At 39.7% G+C, this 26946-nt stretch overlaps 1 pseudogene across 1 annotated transcript in view; it reads left to right on the forward strand.

The window, feature by feature from the left end:
* The first annotated feature begins 246 nt into the window (after positions 1-246).
* The window catches only part of LOC111645339 (glypican-5-like), a 47957-nt pseudogene continuing 21257 nt past the window's right edge, over positions 247-26946 (forward strand). The window contains exons 1-8 of the transcript XR_015436318.1: positions 247-974; positions 3488-3649; positions 8419-8966; positions 10355-10537; positions 12351-12532; positions 12713-12772; positions 13426-13548; positions 24766-24886. The product of XR_015436318.1 is annotated as a glypican-5-like (transcript). The remainder of the gene's footprint in view (positions 975-3487; positions 3650-8418; positions 8967-10354; positions 10538-12350; positions 12533-12712; positions 12773-13425; positions 13549-24765; positions 24887-26946) is intronic.

The raw sequence follows: 26946 nt of genomic DNA on the forward strand, positions 1-26946 counted from the left end.
ATACAAGAAGACGTAGGCCTACAAATCTGTTAATCTTAGGCAGTATTTCACAGCTGTAATTAATTAACCTGACCTGGACCCAGATAAATAAAATGGAGAAAGGTGAATGGATTGTCGGATGGTTGGATAGACCATCTAAAAAATTATATAATAACAATAATATATAAGTAATGTAAGTTAAAAATTAAAAGTAAAAAATAATTGGTCGCTTGGTGAGTGTATATTGAATTTTGTATTATTATTTTTTCAATCAGGAGCTGTTAATGACTGCTTTGACACAGAGTGACCAGCAGGTGGCAACAATCCTCCACTTTTAAACCATGTTTTCCACTGATTCCGCTTCACTGGTAACAATCAGTCAAGTTTAATGGACCCAATTTGCAGGAGTAACTGTTTTAAAATGAAAGATAGGCTTTACAAAATAAATAAATAAAAGTACGACCCCATTGCTTAGTGAAATGTGAGTGAATTGCTCTTATTCCTTATGATTGTTATGACGGACATGCTTTTATTGTGATGTCTGTTCCTTGACTGTAAAAAGTTTTTGTCACCATTGCGATAACTGCTCTACAGCCAGAGCCACACGTTCTCAAACTAAAGAGTATTTAGAAGAGCTGTGAGCTCACATGTCAATTAAGTAATTGAGCTGGAGTGAGTGAGGGAGTGAGGGGGAGGAGGGCGCTCAGTCTGACTGTGGGCTCCAGACGGACTCACAGGCTGCAGATGAAGTTTTCAGTCGCACTGCGCCGGACGGGACTCTCTGGGATTCATATTAAACATCCAGACTCTCTATCTTCTGACTGAGATGTTGCGATGTTCCGTGCAGCCTTACAAAACGTGGACTTGTTTTGGGTGATTTTGCTGTATTTTGTTTTCCTACCGGGGACCGGCAGACAGCTGTCATGAGGTGAAGACAGCCTACATGATGCGCCAAATAGGCCCGGTGGAGCTGGTGCCAGACACACCGGGAACAGGTCAGTCAGTCCCTTTGGAAATATAATAGCATAGATTTTTATAAAAGTTGTAAAAAAAAAAAAAAAAAGAAACCTGGAATACACAGAGGCGGGATGTCACTTAGTACATTTACTGAAGCTCTGTACTTGGATATCACTCTGAGGCAAACTTTCAATCCCACCATGTTTCTAAGTAAAATACAAACCTTTTACTCCACTCTATTTATTTGACAGCAATTAACTTCTTAATTTGCAGGTGGAGATTTTAAAATCAAAACACATGATGCCTTTATAAATTACAATGCAATGTAATAAATAAAACCAATGAGCAATTTATTCAAATGAGCTCCACCTTGACCGCCCCTACATCAAATTGTTGTATGCATATCAGTGTAGCCTATAGGTAACAATGATCCAATATGTAATTTATCCTTATATAACAGTAGTAGGGACATTCTTCTGTATGGGCCAATGACGTGTTCATTTATGATTAAGTACATTTTGCTGATAATACTTATGTACTTTTATTTATGTAAATATAGGACTTATAATTGGCTATTTTTGCAAAGTATTCCTTACTTAGGCAAACGGAATCATATTCGTCATTCACTGCTGGAAATACATATGGCCACTACTAACCACAGTAGTATTAAAGTTAATATCGCTCCTGCATTGAAATCAATGATACTTATAAAACATTTTGATTGAAACATGTGATTGTGACTTGTGGCCCACACAGGGTTTAGACCCATAGCTTTAAAAATGCAAGCTCAAATTCCAAATATTAGAGATCATCACTGTGCTGCATGAGCCAACACCTAATGGAGAGAGGCTATTTCTGTTGAAAACTAACCTAAATAGTGTGGAACACATATATAGATCTCCTAAAAACACGCTTGGCTATAAGTGGCGGTGTTAAGATGCTGTTTTCTAAATGTGAATGCCCATTTTAGATTTTCCTTTGGCTTAAGCGAGTCTCTTTGCACATTATTACTGACCTGCAGACTGCTGCAAGTGTGCAACCATTTCTTAATTGCTGAGTTCATGGAAGATCGTCCTTTTCAGCAAAATGGCACCCAAAAACAAAACACAGAAAGGTGGTTTTTGTGAAGGTGCAGATCATATTCATATTATATAACCAGCGGACATAAGGTAGTCTCTGCTGGACCTCAGTAGATGAAACTCATGCAGCTGCAAGAGAGGGAAAAGACACTGTTAGATTCATTTAACTTAAGGTAACCAAATAAGGCATTGTAATATTTCTATGATGTCACTGTTATTACTGCGCTGACTGGCAGTGCGCCTTGTGCTTGTGATTGTTAACAGCTAGTTAACAATATAGAGTGGTGACCTTAGCAGTCTTTGGCAGAGTTGTCTGCTAATTATAGATAATTACGACAGCAGAGTCTTTGCACCAACTCTGAACAACATCTCTGAGTCTTTTCGTCTGGCGTTCATTGATGTGCTGTGGGCCATGGATGAATTAGCCTGAGAAAGATTTCATTTAAAGTAGGTTTTCCACAAGTGACTGACTGCTTTCTTCTTGACTAAGACAAGGACACAAACACTTGCACCTGACTGGACATTTTCTTATGTGATTTTAACAAACAAACAGAAAAAGTTTGTTCAGGAAATGCTGTAAGATTTCTATAAAACTATCAATGGAAATTGCCTATGGATAGTTGAGCTTGAAGTGTCATCAGAGTGTGAAAATAGCAGTTTCAGTTCTTTTTTCAGACTTTAATCTTGTTTACGACTTGTAGTCTGACTGTAGTCAGGCCCCCAACCAACCTACTGTGCTAACTGCAAATGAGGAATGCACCATACAATTACCAATAAATAGTAGTTATCTCAGTAATGTATTCCATGGTCAGCCAGAGCTAATATGAATAGCTCAAAGTCTGACATAGATCTGTGTGTGTGTGTGTGTGTGTGTGTGTGTGTGTGTGTGTGCGTGCGTGTGTGTGTGTGTGTGTGTGTCAGGTCAGACGTAGGTGAACGGTCCATTTCTCTCATCTCCCTCTCTTTGCCTTGATCTCAGTCAGCTGCTTGACAGCTTGGCTTACAGCAGTCCACCAAAGTCAGACCGCTTCGCGCGCGCGCACACACACACGCGCACACACACACACACACAAACGCACACACACACATATACTCCTGTGTGAGTGGTGAAGTGTTGCCTACTGTGCATGTCATCATGTCAGGTCCCAACAGGCTCATTGTAAAATTATTTTTGTGTGTGTTGTCATAAAGCCTTGTGCATGAAATGCTTTTAGGTCCCTAAATGGATTAACTAACTTAACTGATTAAAATGAAAGAATGTCTTGTTGGTGAGTTATTTAGTGATAATATGCAGGAAAAAGTATTTCCATGAAGCTTAAAACAACTTGTAGGAAACAAGTCTCTAGCTCTGAGTGTCTATTGGTGGAATTCATTCTGGACCTCTAGAATACCATTTAATATTTATCAGCGTTAAGGTTCAAGTAAAGGTTAATAAAAACCTGCAGACTCCATGAAATGTCTGTGTCTTTCAGATGAGGCTCTCCGAGTGTGTGTCCAACCTGGGCCCACTTGCTGTACGAGTAAGATGGAGGACAGCTACATGGCGGCTGTTCGCAGTGAGACGCAGCAAAAGATGCAATCTTACAGCTTCGAACTCAAGTACCTGCTCGCAGGACACACCAGGGCCTACCAAGGTAAAGGAGACAGAGGTATAGAGGGAGAAGATGGTGTTGGTGGTGTCAGATATGAAGGAGGAAAGTGTGGAGTGAAAGAGCAGTGTACACATACAATGTGCACAAAGGCTCATTTTGTATTTGTATTTTTGATTTTTTATTCCTCAGTCAAGTAAATTTTCTTCAATCAATTTTTATCAATTTTATTTAAAACATTTTTTTTTAAACAAAAACGCAGAAAATTCTTTGATTCCTGTTTCTAAAGTATAAAGATTTTTTCTTTTTTTATTCATAAATTTAATATCTTTAGATTTTGGATTGTCATTATCATCCCAAGACTTCATCATGGACTCTGTAAAACAGTCGGGGCCGTTTTTCACTATTTTGTGACATTTTGTGAACGAAAAGATTGGAGGGAACATTCTGTGGGTGGTTCAAGAACTCAAATCAAAGTGACTTTAATGGCAGTGGTGATTTTGGTGTTTTAACAGTTCTGTCAAGTGCCCGTAGCCCCCTGTCATTCTCACTTTGTGTGTTCATCATGAAATGGCTAGTTTGTGTCAGGGCGGTGGTGTGAGGCCAGTTTATTTTGTGAGGCGCCACAGTGGCTAGCCAAACAAACAACTGATGTTCGATTGAGTCTTTGTGAGAGCAAACTCTCAGAGGGAGCAGCGGAAAACTTTGTTACAACTCTCCGCTCTCTTTCTGCGTCTGTCTGTCTCTGTCGCTGCAATAATCAGGTTTTGTTCGTGACCAATGAGAGAACGAGGGACGGAGAATGTTTACATTCAGTACGTATCCGCAGCAAAGTGTTGTTGCCGTGGGCAACAGCCGGTCTCTAACGGCTGCTCTGAATAGGAGGAAGAATACTCTGCTTGTCCACTTGTCTCTCAACGCTATTCACCAGTCTGTGTGAGCATGTGGGTGCGTGTGAGAGAGAGAGAGAGAGAGAGACCTTGTGTGTATATTTACGTGCATGAATGTGTGTGTGTGTGTGTGTGTGTGTGTGTGTGTGTGCTCATGTAGTGTGGAGATTATGAGAGGGATAGAGCTGATGAAACCTAGCAGACAGACACGGCAAACATGTACCTCTCTGTTTTCTTTTTTCCTGTCTCTCTATCTCTCACTCTCTTCCCTCCTGCTACATCTGAATGCTGTCAGGCTCAGTTTCAGCTGCTATTTATGCCCAATGGACGGCTAAACCATCCATGGGTAAAATTAATACAAAACACCCATACACAAAGAGCAGCTGGCCAAAACTGCAGCAAGTTAAGAGGAAACAAGTTTAGAATTTGCTGCATTTAGTTGGAGTTTAACAGGCTTAAATAATGCAAATTGTGTTTTTAGATATCCTTCTCTGGAAATACTGAAGCCACCTCAATACAGTGGAAGTAAATGGGATTTTGATTGTGTTGCTGCAGAAATGAAATCATTCTTCAGGTAGAGCTAAGAGAAAAGTCTTTATTTGGTCAAGCATAATAGTTTAAAACACAGACTCACCAGGTCTATATTGGGCTGAAAATAATAAAAACAGATGGAATTTTACCTGTTACTACAATGTTTATTTATCCCATTCATATATTCACAGTATACTGTTGGTATATGGGTTAACCACTACTTTTTTCAGTTGAATATGAAATTGATGAATCAGAAACAGTATGCTGGATACTCATTTTTATGGTAGTTGTGCCAGATTTCCCGAAACATGGAAAAATAAAACAATAACTAACCATACAGCTAAACAATTGTAGAAGAAAGTGAGAAAAGGTTCTTTTTTGTTCTTTTTGTGGGTTTGTGTGCAGCGTTCCTCAACAGCTGAGCTGAATCTCAAAGGATCCCCTCTCCATAGCACAGTGATTATAACCCACTAGAGAAACTGAGACATGCCCGGAGCGGTTGTAGTCAGGCTCCATTTACACCCTGTGGATTACTTTTGTGTGTGTGTGTGTGTGTGTGTGTGTGTGTGTGTGTGTGTGTGAGTGTGTGTGTGAGTGAATATGTGTCTGCATGCTTGCGTGTGTTTCTCCTGGCACCGTCAGACCCTTGTGCCCTCTTCTCGACGTCCCAGCTGTTGTCCAATCAGACAGGGTAAAGAGCCAATCACATGATCCCCGAGTGGTCTTTGCCTTGTCACTCGATGCCGTGTGTGTTTGAGTTGCTATTGCCAGGACATGGGTATGCAAACACATAAAAGTGAGACGTTCTCACTCAGTGTATTAGTCTAAAGAGCTCTTCCGCTGCTGATGTAAAGTATGAGTATGGATGTACAGAATGAAAACAAATACTGTGTCCCTGCTTTGTAGATTCCACTGGATTTCTTAGATAAGAAAAAAAAACATACATACCTTTTGATACTGTTAGCTGAAATGTTGCTGCTGGCTTAGGCAAGGATTTCCTTATTTAGTACATTTGTGAGTTATTAAATAAAATCCCTAATAAATAGCTGTCAGTTGGAGAGTCAGGTGGCTGCAGCTGTGATAGTGAAATACGAAGATGACACGAACACACACACACGCAAACATGCACACTGACTCACTGAGCGACTTGGTGAAAGTCACAGATAAATAGGTTTGTCTCACTCTCTCTCTTAGTCCCAGTAGTCCCTGTCTTTGTGTGTGCATGTGTGTGTGTGTGTGTGTCAAGATGCCAGAAGATTGACATCATCCTTTTTACTTGGCAAGTCTCAAACATAGCCACACACACACACACACACATACACACACACACACGCACACACACACACACACACACACACACACACACACACACACACACAGACGCACACACACACGCACACATAGGCATACAGCCTCTGTTAGAGGGAGGGTGCTGTCCACTTTATTAGAGCCTGTCGGACATAGGAAACACGGCGGATCATGAGATTGGGCTTCTCATTATCACCTGACTATAGATAACAGGGAAGTGAAAAAGAGCTCAGCGACAAATTAAGTTGTGAGCTATTTTGGCTCATATGCAGCAGGATAATGTCAGTCCAAGGTCGGTTTGACAGAGAGTTTTTAACAAGCAAAACTAATATATGCACAGATATAGAAATGCTACCTCTCACATGTGGGGATGGCATATATCTTTGTCGGTTGTGCAACCATTTTAAATCATAACAATTTTATTTAGGATTACCGTATAAAGATTACATAACAGACTGTATATGTGCTAAATATACAGCCAGAGACTTCATATGTTTGCTTAATTTATGAGCATATGTGGAAAATGTACTTTATAATAATAACTCAGCAAGGACATTACTCAGAGAGACTGTATGCATTTATAACAACTTTGATGTTAACACAGATATTAAGTAATTCTTTGGTATTTTAATGATCTCTGTATGATACAGTAACAGTTCTGTTTAAGTGTATTAGCAGTGGTGGAAGAAGTACTCATATCATTTGGCTCAGTAAAAGGACTAGTTCTGTTGTAACTTGTCTCATGTGATTGATATATTATTATAGATGACATTGTTGCATGCATCAACGTGTAAGCAGAACTTTGAATGAAGCTAGTTTAGTTCATTGGTTCCTAACCTCAGCGGTTGGGCCCCTACAAAGAGTCACAAGATATATATTAGGCATCATGAGATGATTAATGGGAGAGGAAAGAAGGAAAACAAAGCTCTGATACACACATCTGTTTTAATGTTTTGGAATTTTCTCTTTTTATTAAATATTGGATAATTTGAACTCCTAATGAAATTAAATGATGTTCAGGGAGGAGCTCTCTCTGTGGTGGAACTGCTAACGGCTCATAAACATTTGAAACATGACGAGGCCATAATTACACATTGTTCTTTATACGATGTTTACAGGCCAAAAAGGTTGGACACTACATGTTTACTCTTAGTTTATCGTATTTTTTTTATGTAAAACTCTAATCAGAAAAGTAACCAGGTATTCCAGCTGTAAGATAAATGTAGTAGTATATAGTGTAGTATAGTGGGGTAAAAGTGTAAAGAAGCAGACAGTTGAAATGCTCGAGTAAGGTAAAAGTACTGTACCTCAAAACTGTTCTTAAATACAGTACTTGAGTAAGTGTATTTATAGCAAATATTACTTTCCACTAACATTTAGGTGTATCAAAGCCAGTGATATTATTGTAGAAAACCGTGTCAGGGGTGGGGTCCTTGTGTTGGAGGCTTGAGCCAGGTTGCGTCAGGAAGGGCATCTGGCTAAAACCTATGCCAAATCAAATATGTGGATGGTGATCCGCTGTAGTCACCCCTCACTGGAGCAGCCAAATGAAAACAACATGTTATTGTAGCTAGTGTAGTCACTAGCAAATATAATGGTTGCACAGGGACGAATTCAGTGTGTGATGATTTTGGCTTAAATACTTAACTTGGTTCACAAAACAGTTGTAAAGTTGTGCCTCACTGATAAAACAGTGAGAGTCTTCCTTCATGTGTCTCACAGGCACGAGGACACAAAGACAGCGGTTGTTCAAAATATTTTCTTCTTCCCTATGCTCAGAATTCAATCACTAAATCACTAAATGCTTTGCAAATTAAATTCACTATGCAAGGCCTTAAAGTCGTATTTTGGATTAACCAAGCAAGTCAGCATACAGGGAACAGTTCCCAGTCCAGCATGATGATGGGTCATTAGATGGCAGACTGAAGAAACTGGATACCTTTGCCAGCAGTAGATAATTGTGTTAACACTTACATATTCCTTCCATTTATATTCATGACTAGTTATCGCGGATGTTTTTCATGAGCGCACATACGTGGTGCTCATGGTAAAATCCTTGTCCCTCTGTCTTCTCTCTTGCTCCAGAGACCTTCGAGTCGCTCGTGTCCTTCACATACAACCTGACCAGCTCTCTGTTCGACAGCGCCTACTCCGCTGTGGCCACCGACTGTCGCCCCCTTGTGCTTCAGCTGTTCGCCGACATCAAACGCCACCTCTCTGGAGACTCTAATTCCTCACTAGACAACACTGTGCGCCGATTCTACAATGATCTCTTCCCTTTGGTTTACCGTCGTCTGCTCAACCCTGGGATTGGCCACATGTCACTCCAGACCTATCCCTCCACCTCCACCACTCACGACGACTGTCTGAGGTTGACGCGGCAGGATGTCAGCCCCTTTGGACCCCACCCTCGCCTCCTGGTCAGCAGCCTGTCCCGTGCGCTCAGGGCAGGCCGAGCGTTGAGCCGACTGCTCAGACTGGCTGGAGAGGTTGTGAATGCGACCGAGAAGGCGACGTTATCCAGAGAGTGTGGGCGAGGGTTAGTGAGGATGCAGTACTGTTCCCACTGCAGAGGACTGACACTTATACGGCCCTGTACCGGACTGTGTGTTAACATCATGAGAGGATGTCTGGTGAGTGGTTGAATGTTTGTGAACTCAGAGTTTGGATATATGTATTGTTTTGCAAGTCTCAGCCTCATTACCTCATCAGATTCTACTTTTAAAGGAATTGTCTTTTTGGGAGAGAGGGAGATAAGACGTTTGATGTCACTCTGAAGTCTGTGTGCTAAATATGGAGCTGGAGCTTGGAGTCCATTAGCGTGGCCTAGCATAACAACTAGAAGCAAGGGAAACAGTTATCCTGGCTCTGTCCAAAGTGCATTAACACACCGACCAGTGCCTCAAAATTTTACTTACGTATTATATTTTGTGTATTTAATCCATACACAAAAAGAAATTAAAAAGGACAATTTGTGGTTTTATTAGGTGCTGGAAGATGTAAGAAGAAGCACATTTCCCAATGTTCGACTATTCCATTAAATTAACTTGCTCAAGAACTTCCTGACACCCCTATATTATTTGTAATCTCCTTCCAGATTGAGAGTTTGGAGATTAGCAAAAGGTCATCTAATGTTATTTTTTCAGGTCAAGTGTGTGTGTATTGCGCTGTGGGATGCTGTTTTAGATGCATGGGAGGTTTCAGGGGGTATTTGTTTCTCTGTGCCTCTGGAGAGGCAAGTAAAAAATTGTTTTAAATCTCCCATCGCTCACATTACTGAATCAGTAAATCACAGCATTTTATCATCAATAAATCATTCCCAAGTTTTAGACTTACAAATAACAAGAGCATTGCCAAGAGAACTGGCAGTGTCTTCCGTGCATCTTACTGGGCTGCCTCGAAATTTGCTGGACAGCTTTAACAGTGCCCACAATGGAGAGACTTCTTTATAGCACAAAACTGGAAGATGGCACTGTTCATCCTGCTTGAAAGTTTCTTGGAAGCAAATGAAGTGTGATGGAAAAACAACTCCCAACATGGTTATCCTCTTCAGTAGAGAAAAAGAAAGAAAAACACATTAAAGCTTAAAAAAGAGTTAGAAGGACAAGAAGGAACATTCCTACTGTGAAAGGAACAATTTGGTTCATGGGAAATGTGGTCTATCCTGTCATGAGATGGGAACTGCCAGTCATCTCAAGCATTGGCTCATTTCCCTCCATCAATTTGTTTTTGATTGATGGATTTCGAAATTTGGTATATTGACAAGTGGTGGTTGCGAAAAGATTCTTGCACACTGCATAGTCTCAGCGATAACAAGAGAACTAAAGGGAAAAATCTAGCACACTGTCCACCAAATGCATCTATGCAAATTTTACAGCCTTTGAGAAACAAATTTAAACTTGTCTTTATTCTTTTTCTCCCTTTCTTCCTTTCCTGTCCTCCTTCCTCTTTCTTCATTTCTGTAACCATTTCTGCGCCCTTGTATTTCCTCTTCTCTTCCTGTTCATTCTGTCTATTCTAGGTGGGTGTATCAGAGCTTGGCGCCCCCTGGGGGAGTCTGGTGGTATTGCTCCAACGCTTAGCCGCCACTTTAGCGACTAGCAGCAACCACAACAGCTTGGAGTTAGCTCTGCTAGCGGTCCGAAACCATGTGAATGATGCCATACTGCACGCTCAGCTGCATGGGCCACGCATTACAGCCACAGTAAGCATAGGGGATGATGGGATGAAGGGGAAATATCCAAGTGGTTTGCTGTTTACACTCTATACTTGTAATTTTTATATGTAAGAAATTTGGACTCTCGATGTTGATACCAGTCTACTGAAAAAGTAATTGTGGCCCCTGTAAAATACAATTATTAAGAGCTTAAAAGTAAATCAGGAGCAGTAACAGATTACTGAAACATCCGTACTCATATGCCCCATAATAAAGTCATTTGAATTTTGGACACAGAGTGAAGAAGGCCGTGGGTTTCTTTCAGCCTGGCAGTTGGATCTCCTCACAAAAGCCTTGTACCTAGATGGGCTAAAAACAGCCTCATTCTTCAGAGAATCTGGGGTTCCCCTCAGTCTGTGTGTGTGCGAGTGTGTATGTGAGTGTGAATACAGATCCAGTGCCAGACAAAGGCTTTGGTTGGCGGGACAACCGATACCCAGAATGCAGCTTGGTTCTGAGTGATGAGAAAGTTTCTGTGGCTAATCTCCGGACAAACAGACGACACACAAACACATGCATGCACACACTGTTGGAGGAAGAAATAGAGTAGCTGTCCAACTTTGAGAGAACATTGTGGACTTAGTAGAGTAGATTCCTGAGAGGTAAACAAACACACAAGCATAATCACACTGCTAATTGTGGCTAATAAGAAAATACCACTTCATCAAATATTTGATCAAGCTTTTTATTCATTGGAGACATCATCAAAGGCTAAGCCCTAACCATTTAACAGTTTACGGGCGCTATGTGCAGCATTTATGGTCAATAAATAATTATACCACAAATTTTGAGATCACAGTAATTTCTGTAAATGAGGAAAAACTGCTCCAAAATGTTGGGTTTTGAGAAAAAACATTGTTTGATTTCCCAACACAATGGGACACTTAACAGCACAAAACAAATTTTGCTCTGTACAGTGGTAAAGTGGTTAGCACTGTCGTCTCACAGCAAGAAGGTTCTTAGCTCAAACCTGCCAGCTGGCTGGGGAGTGTTTTGCACAGTGTCTCCTCCGTGGGTTCCGGGTCACGTTAACTGGCAACTCGAAATTGCCCGTAGGTGTGAATGTGAGTGTGAATGGTTATTTGTCTCTAAGTCAGCCCTGTGATATACTGGCGACCTGTCCAGGATGCACCCTGCCCTCACCCAATGTCAATTGGCACCAGCCCCTATAAGGATGAGCGGTTTGGATAATGGCTTGGAAATTAATTAGTTCCATTCATTCATTTCAGGATTAATTGTTGTAGAGGTACATTTTGACGTCAATATAGAGTTTATTATTTCATTTTAATAGTCTTTTGTGTGGCTGTGGCGGTTAGTCTTGAACCTTTTTGATATCAGCTTTTGTAATGGCCACCCCCTTGCTTTCACTCAGGAATTCAGGAGTGTTGCCTGTTGGGTAACTGAACAATATTAAAATCAATGTGAGCTAAGTAATTGTATTAATAGTGGTGGAAAGTAATTAAGTACATTTAATCGAAATACTGTTCTTAAGTACAATTTTGAGGTAATTGTACTTTACTTGAGTTTTTCTATTTTATGATACTTTATACTTCCACTGCAATACATTTCAGAAGGAAATGATTGTCACGTATAATTCTCACTCTGAAAATAGCTAATGATAGATGCTTGAAACATTCAGCATCTGCCTCTGCAAGGGACAGTGCAAACTACTATTAATCTACTTTTTAAAGCGAGCAAAAAAACAAACTGAAACCACTGTTCTAGATACTCCATGTATATCACTACGTGCGACCTCATAAGCCTGTCCAAGATACCACAGTGCAAACTGTCTCCTCCTCAGGTAGAGAAGGTGTGCGGTCCGCAGGCAGCTGGTCCCATGATGACGAATGCAAAACCCTCCACCTCCCATATTACAACCTCAGTGACTCCTGGTGCATTACTAACCTCAGAGAGGTCATCTGTCACCTCACCTCCCTCAGTGGGTCCTGTTGCTTATCAGCGTCTGCAGCTGCAGTCCCGCAGGTGAGTTACATCTGAGAATATTCGGGGCCACTGTAGGTGAATTAAATCAGTGAACAGAGAGATAGTGTAGAGGTTTTATTTTAGTTTCAACCTTGAGTCATAGCAGAAGAAAATCAATTCAGATATTTGGCTGTGTGTGTTTATATGTCTGTTTGTGTTTGCACATTTGTATTCCAGCAGGTTGTTCCCTCTTAAAGGTTCCAGAGGTGACAAGAGTCGAAGCCTGAAAAAACTGTCTAGGTAAATTCTTCTCAATCAATTGCGCTTTTGATTATTACCACTGGAGAATTACATCCCATTCACTTGTCCATAATCAAGAAGTAAAATGCCAGACATCTAATTACTTACTAATGTATTTTCATGTATTTCACAACACTCTTTTACTCTGTCCATTTATCAGCCTTCAGTGAAGAGCCAGTGTCAAAAGTTTTTTTTTCAATGAGAACATCTAAATATCACATATCACATATAAGGTAACACAAATATGCCCTCTAATAATGGTAGTCACAGACCAAACATTCAAATTTGAATTTCTTTAATTGCATTTCAATAATACAATCTCTGTGTTTTATGTTTAATGTCTCCCAAAGGATACAGTCATTTTCTAATGTGACTTTGAGAAAATACAACCTGAAATCAGACAACTCATTAACTGAAAACCTTCATATCAGATTTGCATTAATAATTCATTTTCAAAAGTGCTAAGAGCTTCCCTTTTCCCTTCCCCGTGTTGTTTTCAGTAACTTACCAGAGTCTATCAGAAAGCATTTCACAGGTAATTGGACGTGACAAGTCTTAATTGGAACAAATAAAAACTTATGGTACATTGATCCTACTCCTCCCTACAACAACCCTGGCAATCAACTGTGCACAACCCTCTGTCTCTCTTTCAGGGAGTTTGAGGGCTCTATACAGCGGTACCAGTGGTTTTTCTCAGAGCTGCCAGAGATGCTTTGTGAGAGTGAGATGGAGGTTGAGCAGCACACATGCTGGAGTGGCCAAGACGTCGCAGAGAGGTATGTGTGTTGCACTGAATGCATAACTTTGTAGCTAAAGAAACTTCCCAGGAAGGACGCACCAAACACCAGGAATGTAGAACAGCTGCTCAGACACAATATGTGGTCCTTGACGGCTACCCGAGGCAAGCATCCATTTCTGGCATTTAATGCTCATGAAGTTCAATACTGGACAAATGATGAAATTGCAAACCCAAATGGAGAGAATGCAGGGCTCCAGACTAACTTTTTACATTGATGATGATGTCATATATAATAATACATCAGTCAGAGGGCCCAAACCAGTTCTTTTACTTTCATACTTTAACTACATTTTGCTGCTAATACTTATTATTTATTTATTTTAATCGGGATTTTTCATGCTGGCCTTTACTTTTTACATTGCTGCATTGGTATATTTAGTTGTTCCACCACTGTCTTACTGGGGACAGGGGAGACAGGTGGTGGGTGGAGCGGTTACCTCTGCCAGTGATATTGGGTCTGGGCTGGGTTTTTTTCGGGGGTGTGGACAGGTGTAAACAGGAACAGCACAATTTTTTCTTGATTGAATAAAAATTCAGTATTTCTCTTCATTTTGAACTACTGGCGCATGCGTGTTTCAAACAAACAGCTTATTTTTTCCCCACATTCACTGTAGAAGAAAATCAGTGTCTCTCTAACCAATCAGAGGCGAAAAAAAAAACAATTCAGTTGATACACATTGAGACAGACCTGTGTAACAGACCAGGCTGGTGCGACCAATGAAAATGTTTAGTCGCACTTCACAGATTTTGAATGGTCGCACTCTACAGCCCTGGAATGTGACATTTCATTGTTTCACTTTACATCCAATATGCTGGAGTACCAGACTAAAGCTTCACTATTCAAATGCTACACTGAATGTGTGTAGGAGCGAGAGAAGAACTTGGAGAGACAGACTTGTGACGTTGATGTTGGCTTTGGATGCTAGGCCACGTTTGTGCTTAAAGATTTCATCAGCTGTTGGTCTTGGATCAGGCTTGGGCTGAATTCTCAGGCTTGTGCAGTATTGTGGTGGCCCTGTAAAATCCAAGGTGGTGCGTGATCAATTATTCACTTCTCTCTTAATTTCTCTCTTACAGTATTAAGCATTGCTCTCGTGCTTACAATTCCACAGACTCTGCAGTATATTACAGCAATATTAATGTACAGTAGGAGGTGTATTTATTCCAATGTACTGATTGTGTCCAGATACAGTCTGCGGTTAAGTGCCATCTCAACTCAGCTGCACTTTACTGGTGTAAATCATGTTTTTCTTACTTTAGGTAAGCCTGATATCAATGTCATATCTCCTAAATTGTTGTTGAGAGGTTCACAATCCATCCAGTGTGTTTGTATTTTCTACATTTAACTGAAACAAAACTTTATGAGCATCAAATGCAAGAAATGAGTGCATCACTTGGGTAGTCATCCATGACTGTGTATTCATTTTACTCAGAATAATTTTTATATCAAAAAAAGGGGACAAAAGTGCAGCATATGCGAGCATGTGTGTGTGTGTGTGTGTGTGTGTGTGTGTGTGTGTGTGTGTGTGTGTGTGTGTGTGTGGCTCCTAATAGTTGTCAGGGCAGGGGGGTGACAGGGTTGTGAAGGTTAGAGAGTTCATTTCCAGAGTCTTTCTCATGGTGATTACATTGGCAGCTTAAACTGGTAACAAGACAAATGGGTGCACGCGCATGCACACACACGCGCGGACACACACACACACACACACACACACACACGGACACACACAAACATTAAGTTCCATTTATCTTGGTAGGGAATCGGTTGCTGTGATGGAGAAGGTTTTCCATTAATGGTCTATCAGCCATATGAAGCCGGCCATGTAGCCTTGCAAGGACATCCTACACAAACACACACAAACACTTTGCTTTGTCACTATCAGTGCTACAGTGAAGGCCAGTAAACCTTGTATTTAATGACTCTGCCATTATATTGTGTCTGCTGGTATTTTACTGTAAGAGAAGTGGAACCTCCCTTTAAATATATGACTGAACTTAGAAGGACCACCGATCATTAATACATTCCATAGTATACATCAATATACAATATGCATTAATAATAAACATTATAATATACATCAATGTGTATTATTATGTCTTGGAGAAATGCAGATGATTACACCCTCAATGTTGCAACTCTTGTGGTTGAATATGCTCCATCTTACAGTATGGCTGAATGTGACGGACATGTATAACCTTAAAGCAGACACTAGAATTAATTTAAAAAGTCACCAAATTGTGATTATCATAATTGCTGCAATGTTGCATAAGCTTTGCAAACAGCTTCAAATGTTATTTTAGTCCCTAAACTTGTCACAGCCAAGACAACCTTCTGGCTGAATACTTTGCCTTAAGTCCAAGAACTGTGCTGCTAAAGTATTTGGATGGAGTTCAACCCCAGAGAAGCAGTTTATCATATTCAGCCAAATCATTGCCACACAGTAGGGATGTTACTGAGAAATGAGGTGTGATTAAGTTCTCATTTTGAAATGTTGGCCATATTTTAAAGATAAATCCATACTTTATTTTTTAATTCTGTCTGTCAGTAAGGTGATGTTTCTAAACATGAACAAAACTTGAAGTAAAAATTTCAGAAATCCTCAGTCATCTGTGAAGTACGTGGTTTAGGGTGGTGGATTTTTTTCTTAGACGGTTAGAGGAGATGTTGCAATTGGCCTGTGTTGGATTGCAGCCAGTCTGTGCCTCTCTGACCTCTTTACATCTTCTTCTCTCTTGCATCTATCCATCCACCCATTCATTCATTAATTCAGCCATCCATTCATCTCTCCAACCTTCTATTCAGACCCCCATTCATCTCCTCCGCCCTCTGACCCACTTCACTTACAAATTTCTGTGTTGGTGAGAGTGTGTGTATGTGTGAGGTAGAGAAAGAGGCGGCAAAACGCACAGAATGATGAGAAAGTATTACGGAAGGATGATAAAAGAGAGGACAGCAGATTATAAACTTGTCTTTCTTCTGGGTTACGAGCTGGCGTAGTGATGAAGATGGTCACACCTCTGTCTAGGGAAATGAGAGTGCATCGTACGAGATCTCATTTCCTCTGTGGTGCCTAAGTCAAACCTTGAAAGCCTGGAATAATAGAGTGAAAACATTCATTCCTAAAGCTGTCTTAAATAGCATCTTTCAGGAGTTTTACCTAAACTAACTCTAACTAAACCATTTCCTACAATTTACAAATACAACCTCTGTTTATCATATTTACAATATTAAACAACATGACAATAGACTCTCAGAATACATCTACCAACAAGTAGCCTTGAACAACTTAACAATTTGGAGACCACTGAGAAAATGCTGCTATTAGCTGCCAACACAAACTGAAGGCCCAAGGCCAAATATAAACTAAGGTGATGGAGGGACCAAACTGGCAGCAGACTATCCTCCAATCGCTCTGGGCCATTCCACCTTATCCACCTACACACACACCCACACAGGCGAGACTCTCAAGCACACTCAGCAGAGCACAGAGTAAAATGACGATGGGTCATTATGTTATACAGTACACATAAACTATATTCAGATAAGGCTGTTTTTAGAATAACCATTTAAATTACATCATGTGGCAGGTAGGATGATTTCATTTTGTTAACAACAAAATCACACAGAGAAATAATCTCATACTGATACAACTGACCCACATCAAATTGTACAAATGAAAATGAAATGATTCCAGTGTGTGCAATATGTAGTAGAGTGCTTATTATGTATTGAACTATTGATTGTCTGGCCTGTAAACAAGATACAAGTAGTACAGTACAACAATGTACTGATATTGTGTAACTGGTGTGGAATATTCATAACAGTTACAGGTAAATGTTTTAAAAGATGTGTCTTATGCAGTGACAGGTTAAGCTGTACTTTCTTTGCAGCCATTTAGAACTGTAATAGCTGAGTTTCTCCAATAGAGGGAGGTATGTTATCATCATCCTCAGTAACCAGACAGTCACTCTGCTCTCACCACTGAAGACCTGCCACACCCAATTTTTTGATGTGTTTTGTGTATTTTCTTAATGCATGAATATTTGTTGTACATAAGCAGAGGAAAATGTATATTTTTCAGAGGGGATTATAGGGAGGATAGAGAAGTGTGTGTCTGTGCCTACATGTGTGGTTGCAAACCTGTCCACCATTGGACCTCTCCATTGTTACACACTCACTAACAATGGACCAGTAGCCAATGGGAAAATGACACATAGCTCTATATACAAATATATATACAGACTATATAGAGATATATATGGACTTCAAAATTCACTGCAGAGCAAATGTCTCACCGTCTTAGAGGGTTGTTTTTATATATATATATATATATATATATATATATATATATATATTTTGAGGTTGTGGGTTTAAGTTTCAGTTAACCTTGTGCATTTTGATGTCTGACTTCCAAAGGACACGAAAGGTTTCAAGGAGCTATTTGTAAGTTTTGATATTGCTACATAGCCAATGTTAACATTAACAGCTGTTTACTTACCAGTCTAGAAGAAATGTTGCAAATTCAGCATGGAATATAATTTCTTTGCTTGCCAAGAGCTGTCTCCAGTGGTGGAAAGCAACAGCAATGTTAATTCTTGTCTCTATCACTTCTTTTCTTGTACTAAAGTTAGCATGCTAACCAGCTAGACCGTCTTGTCACTTTTCAGTACTGAGTCACTGTAGTGTCCAGTTGTTCCAGAAGAAGTAGCGCTGCTCAGAGGGCGTATTATAATCTCTATTATAATCTCTTGTAAACACAACAATGGCTGAAGCTTTTGGCAATACTAGTCACTATACAGCTGTTAATACTAATGTCAGCTATGTAGCAATAGCCAAACTTACAAATGCTCCTGACCAGATGGCTCAAGGAGTCAGAGGCCCATTGATACATTTTAAGGTTAGAGCTACAATCCTTTTGATGCTCACTATATTTTGACATCCAGAGTGCAAAGGAAAGACTCAAAAGCAAAAGAAATGAAGTTCAAGTGTGTCTACTCTAATAGCTCAGGTAAGATTTTGAAATATTAGGCTCAATCCAGGTGCTGCACTTTTGAAGTCCAACACCTAAAGAAAACTTTCAAAGGCTAATATATTGGTCAAGTCTTTATACAACTAGCTCACGGTGTTAGGAGTGCTTGGAAGTGTTGAGAATGTGGGTGCGACCCCTAGGCTCACTGAATTTTCAAGTCCCTCATGCAAAAACTCAAATGCTGTAAGACATATAGCTCTGAAGTGTCTGACCAAATGGCTCAGAGTGATAGGAGACTGCTATGAAGTTTTGAGGTTCTGGGTTCAGTTCTCGGTGAACTTTGAAGTCCAACACACAGATGAAAGACTTCTCTAATAAATGGACCTCAAGTGTCTTTGACTATCTATAAATTTTTTTTACTTGACTGAAAAGCACTCAAAGAGAAGCCCAGTGCAATAGCGTGGTTTGTTAGTTTGTGACCGTAAGCTGTAATAAAACACTAGTACTAATGTAGGGAATATTATTATTTGCCTGATACATTAATTGAATTTCAATTCAATGTTTGCCTTTATTGTAATAGACACAGTTAGAGTGAGACAGGAAAGTTGGGGAGAGAGAGGGGGGATGAGATAAAAATGGTGTGTGTGTGTGTGTGTGTGTGTAACTGTGACAGAGCTATGAAAATGTCTCCACAGGAATGCAGGTAGATGTACAATTGAGGTTGTGATTCTTATAATTACACACCTCTCCTGCATCAGATCACTATCTCAGGTAATTGCATTTTCACTGTGCTTGTACGAGCGTGCATGTGTGTGTGGGTGCAAGTGTGTTTCCGTGCATGCTACAGATGTTCGAAACATTTGGTACAGGGATGAGACACAAGAATCTGTGTGTGTTACCGTTAGCAACCCTGCAGTAACCGAGGGCAACAGCAGAGCAGCATTGTCATTATGGTGCCGGTGATTTATGTCTGTCATTCTCCAGATCTTATTAAGTGTCACTCATAGTCACACCTCTCTGTGTCATCTGCAGCACACTTTCTGCAATATTATCATCTGGTGTCAAACCAACAGCACAGCCCGACTCTGTGTTGTCTGGCTAATAGCTCATTCACAGCTTAGACAGCTTCCAATACATTCAGCAGGACAGCAAATATTGGACACGACAAAATGCTTTAGATGTGCAGATGCTGCTGATACCTTCTCCACCTGAATGTAAAGCAAAATCCACACGGTCAGATTTATTACTCAAACTAAAGAAGAAAGTTTGTACATATGCCAAATGGTGATTACAATTATATTTGAACAGACAGGATTTTTTGTAACTTCAGTAGCCTTTGCACAGAATACCCTTGTTCATCAGCTCTGTCATGTGTTGTATTTTTTTGCACGAAAAAATATTTAAAATTTACTAAAGAGACAAAAGATATGATGACCATTCACTACATTCTGCTGAACTTTATTTAAGATTTATTTAGAGAGTTGATGGGTGAACCAACATGGATCTTTTCTTCATCCTTCTACTGCAACAATCATTATAGAGCTTAGTACATAAATAATTGATCTGCCATTACATCTTGCATAGTCATAGTCATGGAAATTGGCTGATATGGTCCCTCTGCATTTGCAGTAAAGATTGCCGTGACCTCAAGTGTTGTCCAACCTGTCACTTATCCTTGAAATGCTGATCAATAACAGCTGAAGGCAGCCCTTTCTGAGACGCCATGTCAGTCTTGTTTTCACAGCAAATCATAGCCCCATCTCGGCAGTAAGGGTTAGGGCATCTTAGTTTATATTATTTAATAACTGGTTTAGACAATAAAAACATTTTGCCTGTATAGTCACAGATTTATCCAAAGCTTTTTGTACATTTGAGTCTTTATTTTTAGAGTAAAGCATATTTTGGCTGGCTTTAGAGCTATTTTATTAGACATCAGTGTGAGATTGTGTAGACGGGTGTTATTTTTCACAGGAATTCATTTTAAGCCCTAACCTTTTCACCATTCAAGCTTTCAGTGCGTAACTGTCAAATGCAGACACTACTATTTTTACTGATAAAAACACTTACACTAGCTATTTGTAAATTTTGCTATTGCTACATAGCCAACATTAGCATTAACAGCTGTTTACACACCAGTCTAGAAGAAATGATGCAAGTTCATTATCAAACTTCATTCTTTTACTTGGCAAAAGCAAGGTTTACTTCTCCAGCAGTGGAAAGCGAATGTTAACTCTTCTTTACTTTTATTTCACTTTCTTTTCTTCGGCTGAAGTTAGCATGCTAAGCAGCTTACCCCAGCAAGCCCACTTTTTCTTACCGAGTCACTCTTGCATCCAGTGTGTGCTGAAGAAGCTCAGAGAGCGTATTATGACCTATTGTAAACACAACTATGACTGAAGTTCTTGGCAAGGCTGGTAAGTAAACAGCTGTTGGTGCTAACATTGGCTATGTAACTATATCAAAACTATCTCTTTTAATGCAAATACAACAAACATGTTCTCAAGATCCAGATATATTAGCCTACAGTAATTTCTCCACTGCTGGTTTTCATATAGAGAAGGCAACAGAATATAAAACTCTTGATATCTGTCTCACTGAGAAACTTACATTTGAATATAGAAAAATTTCTTTGTAAGCTGCAACAAGAGCCTGGCTTGCAGAAATCTCTGAGATGAAGGAAAAGTACTGTTGAAGTTGTTTGCCTCTTACAATAGCTACTGATTATGGAGATGTAATTTGTAGACATGCTCCTGCCTTCACCTTTAGGCCCCTAGATACCATTTACCATTAAGCTTTTGGATTCATTAATGGAGATAATTACAATTATCACCACTGCATTTTTCATGATTAAGTTATTTGGTTGTCCTTTACTGAGAAACATAATAACTGTAATAATTTAATTACAAATGTATTGCTGGAAAATTGCCACCTTGCATATATCTTTTAATGCTCTGGAAGAAAACACTGCTTTAGTGTTTGTTTGCTGGTCTTGAAATAATGTGCAAAACCACTTAAAAATCCCAAAATTTCATATTAATTTGAAAGTTCAAAGCCATTGCTAATAATTGCCTCATCCATTCAGGTAATGATTTGACTAATTCTGTTAATTATTTTGTTTTGTTTGTGTCTGACTGTAGACAGGGTGTGGGCAATAAAAGAGCAAGTATGCTCAGCCAATCTTGTATGAATAAAAGTCAAATCAATTGCCTGTCACTCTTGGCTGCATGGTTAGTAATGAAGAAGAGCAAATTCCTAGCTTTCACAATGATAAAAGAAAACATCATATTTGCCAGAACATTTGTTAGGTGCTGACAATCTTGCGTCTGTAGCAAATTCATAAGATGTGTGGTGTTGACACTGATCCCTAAAATCTTTGCTGGAGTCTGAGGAATCTTGGGATTTCCCCAGGGGACACAGTCTGTGGTTTTTAATTGAGCTTTTATTTCTTTTTCCCCATCCTACACCTCCCCCTTTCCTGTCCTTCTCTCCCTCTTCTTTCTCACTCTCATATTTTCCTCTTTCTATTGCCTTGAATTTTATAAATAAGTTCAAGGGGGGGTCTGCTGAGCCTTTTAGCATGTGTGTTAATGCATTTACAAATGCACCAGTATCCTGTTATTACGCCCAATACTCTTAGCATTATCATATCCTTTTTTGTTAGCCATACTCTCCAAATCCAGACATAGAATAAAAGCAGTATTAAATTATTTGTATACACAGGGATGCACTTTATGATCTTTTGCTGGTCACCGGTGCATCTTTGTAATCAATATGAGCAGTTTCCATGGTGATAGTGTTTGAAATGTTGCCTTTTGTTTATGTGCCTTTTGTTTTTGTTTATGTGGCAATACAGAAAAGATCCATGAGATATGGTCTGTCTCATAAAGTAAGATTAGTGTGTTAGACAGCTAACGTTAGGCTTAACCCAGGCTCTCTGGATTTATAAGGGTCTCTCCCTTTGTTTTGTGCAGCGTGCCTAACTTTCTCTGGAGCATGTTGGGATCAAAGAATTTGAAAAAAAATGTAAACAGCGCACCCACTAACGAATCAACTCACCGATTCAGCTTACACAAAGTGTTTGTTTCTGGAACAAAAATAGAACATAAGAATTTTGACAAAATCCAGATATGATATTCTATCACAGTATTTCCATGAGTGGTTGGTTCAGTGTAGCCTCTTCAAAGGCTTGTCAAGCACTTCAGAACATGGGCTGAATAGAAAATCTTGCCTTAAGGTACATGTATATTTCCATTACAGAGAGTCTATAGTGTAACTTCGGACCTTGTCTGTAGCCACCATGGCCGCACTGTAGATGACGTGTGCCTCCATGAGAACTGCGATTGGTCACTTAGGCTGTTTGTATGTGAACACAGTAATATATGATATGTAACACAATACTGCCTGATCACGTATGGTACATTGGTCTAGCATTGCATTGGTACTATCAGTTAATGAATATGCAATGCTAATCAAAATAGCTGATTCATGTACACAGTTGTACAGTCTCATAGACCCTGATCATCTGTTCCTTTCCTGTAGTCATGATGTTTTGCATTTACAAGGCAGTTTTTCTCCAGTGGTCCTCTCTGCATTGGCAGCAGAAATAACCATGACCGCAATAATGCATCTCATCATGAAATATAAGAGCAAAACTACCCACTTAAGGCCACTGGATATGTTGAATGCGTCAGCAATATAATGTTTTTTTTATTTAGTTCTGTTTCTATTCAGTATTTGGATTATAGTCATATTCTGTATCCTTTTTTTACCACTGCTTCATACTATTTTTTGCTTCTCTAGTGACCTGATTTTCCCCATGAGGATCTGTAGTCTCATCCTCTCTTAAATTAAACATGCAGCTCTTGATCTGTTGATGTTGTATGTGATTGGCTGCATATTTAAAATGAACTTGCTCAAAGCTGGACTGGAAAATGTATCTCCCGGAGACGGTTCATAAGCACTTCTCTCAGAGCAGTTATTATGGTTCGCAATGTCAAATTTAATGAAGCCAAAACACATGAAAGAAGGTGAACTTGAGCATGAACACTTTGGCATCAATAAGACCTTTTATTGGGAAAAATGTATGCATGAAAACACAGTGTCTATGAGAATAAAACATAGATTTGTTCAACTTAATTCGCGACTTTATGCATCATGTAGAAGTTTCTGATAGGATCTGATTTCAGACCAGCAGAGTAAGCATGGCTCCAGAGGCTGGGGGTTTTCACTACCTCACCGTCTCTGCAGATTGGTCAAGTCATTATTAGATTAACCCACCATGTCTCTGCTCCCCGGTTCCCACAATCCCATTCCCTTGTTGCCATAGCCAGAGCCAGAGTGTGTTTGTGTTTTCGAGGGTGTGGACTCAGTGGTTAGTGAGCTGGTGGCTGATTGTATTAGTTAGCAAAGCTGGTTTGGAACTTGGAAACTCTGGAAAAATATGACTCATGAACTGTTGTTTCTTCTCTTTTGCTTTTCTCTCACTTCATCTTCTTTTTTGATCCACCCACTCCAACCCCCCACACACACAAAATGATGTGATACTTCAAGCCCACGACAGAAAGAAAGATCAGTAAGTGAGATGATCAAGAATCACACTCAGTGATGACTTTAAGTTTCCACTGTCAGGCTTCTCCGCCCAGTTAATCGTTTTTAAAAAGTTCGTATGAACTCTTTATATTCAAGTAATTACAGGACAAGTAACAATTGATTCATTTTGCAGCCTTGTTGAAAACCACCAGTAACCTTGACTATCAACAGTAAATCAGTCCTTAATAAAAATCTATGTGACTTTAACAAGATGATTAAGATTATGATAAGTCTGCCAGAAGATGAGCTCATGTCACCATCGTTAAATGTCTCAAATGACTCCTCTTCTCTCATGCCAGAAATAAACAAATTTAACTGTGTGGCTCTGTGTGTGTGTGTGTGTGTGTGTGTGTGTGTGTGTGTGTGTGTGTGTGTGTGTGTGTGTGTGTGTGTACTTGCAAACCTATCCAATAGTGGACCCAAACACACACACACACAAACACAGTCATAAAATCATGAAACCCAGTCTGAAGACAGTATGAACACACTAGCATGGTGACTGAGAGAAAACTGGGGCAACACACACACACACACACACACACACACACACACACACACACACACACACACACACACACACACACAAAACTGGGGCAGAAAGTACTAAGTCTCTCTTTTGTTCTCCCTTTCTGTAGTTATGCAGGTCGTGTGGTTGGCAGCACTTTAAAAGCCCAGAGGGAGAACCCAGAGATGACCGTCCGTAATACAGACCCTGTCCTGAAGGGGGCGAAACAGAAACTGGAGCAGATAACACAGGTAAAGACACTTAAATGTTTGCACACTATTTAACGCCTTTCTCACTGTTTTTTTTCCCACAAAACCTTATGATTTCATGCATCAACCAGTCAAACAGTGAGATAATCCATTCCCTCGTTTACATTCACAGATGTAATATTTAGTTTTTTGCTATGCTCAAGGCAGGGCCTGCAGATAACAATACTGATTGGTCATCCCATTGTTCATCAACACTTTGATCCAGCGCAAGTCATCTTGATTGTTTTAATGTTTAAATTAGATACAGACATTCATGGTCCTCAGTTGATGATTTTTTTTATTATTTTGGTGACCTCGTGACCTTTCCTCTAGTGCCTCAATCTGTCCAGAATTTCACCTTCATTAACACTTTGTCCCATTGGTGCTTCTCTAAAGTGTGATGTAGGCATGATACACAGATGCTAAAGCTAACTGCAGGTGTCTGGGTTTCTGTGTGTGTGTGTGTGTGTGTGTGTGTGTGTGTGTGTGTGTGTGTGTGTGTGTGTGTCTGTGTCCACATCTTCATCTGGCTCTCAATCATCCGTTATCACCTCTTATGTGAAGTGCTGCTTAATCCAATAAACTTAAATGTCACCACTCTAAACAGATGTAGATAATAACAGGCAGTGATAAATTAATTAATTCACCAATTAAACTCGATTTATGCAGCACTTTCAAAGCTCGGGACAGCTTGCTAATATGGTGGTAAAATTTGCATGGGTGATTCATAATGATGATTCATTGTTTGTGCTAAAGACCATGTGGCTTGTGTTCAGGACACTTCAGAGAGAGTCAGGCAGGTTGCTAGACAGACAAACAGGAAGGTAATACATACAAACAAAAATCCAACAGAGAAACATGTTGGTATGTTGGCCATTAAAGGAAAAGGCTGATAATGGGGCTGCACAATTAATCAAAATATAATCGAAATGGCAATACGGCCAAGTGCAATATCCAAATTGCAGGAGCTGCAATTTTATTTCAGTGAAAATGCAAAACGACCATTCCAAATGAAAAAGCAGACGCAATATCTGCCAAAATAATCACAATATGATTTGTTTTGCATATCGTGCAGCCCTAGCTGATAATTTTCTTTATTTTTGTTGTGATTCACAAATTCCATGGAAAGGCCAAAGCCAACAATGCATCTGTCCATTTCTCAATATTTTACAACTTATCCAGCCTGTCTGTGGCACTTGTAGGTCATGAATATATACAACACTTTCACTTTTAAAAAAGGCTGTATCATTTCCTGAAACAGCTGGTCACTGTCAATTTATGGAAAACGTTACTCAAACAGGAGTAAACAGTGCATTTGCTGTGAACTGTTTTCAGCAGTAGATTTGGTGTGCTAGCAAGAATTTATGGCAGCAGGACACTGTGTGTGGAATCGATTCAAAATAAACTACAGAGCTCATGTTCAGCATAATGAAGCAATGTGTCACCTAGCTCAATGGTGTGGCTCATTTATTTGTTTTTAGAAGTGTTTGGACAACAACAGAGAACTGTGGCACAGAGAAATATTAGGCTTTGGAAACACAGACAGTAAGATCAATTCATTGTTTGTTCTGATCTTTTCATGGGATTTCTTATAATAAATAGGACAGAATCTCACCAGACATATATTTTTAAAGTAACATTTCTTTTAGCCAAACCCATTCAACTGTTAAAGACAGAGATCAAGTTTCACAGTAGAAATCAGTTAAACTTGAATAAGGGACACAAATGAAATATTCTGATGTGGCAACACGTCCTGTCCGCGTTGATGCACTAAGTGTCTGTCAAGAAAACCTGATCAATTTTGTTAACGCAAGTGACGTTGATGGTAATGCAATATTCATGGGAAATCGTTGGACGGAGCATGTTAAGATTTTTTCTCTTTTTGCTGTTGAAGCTCTTTCTGTGCTTCGTCTAATTTTGGTGGTGAGCCCATTAATCATGTTATATTTACATGGAGGAAATGCCAAGTCAGCATCCCCCACTGCGATATACACAAACACACATCCCACATGCACCATGTAATCATTTATGTGCTGCATGAGATCTGCTTTCTCAGGCCCATT

Source organism: Seriola lalandi, unplaced genomic scaffold, assembly GCF_002814215.2.
Source record: "Seriola lalandi dorsalis isolate HSWRI2012SDOR001 ecotype SW California unplaced genomic scaffold, Sedor1 jcf7180002054949, whole genome shotgun sequence".
NCBI lineage: Eukaryota > Metazoa > Chordata > Actinopteri > Carangiformes > Carangidae > Seriola > Seriola lalandi.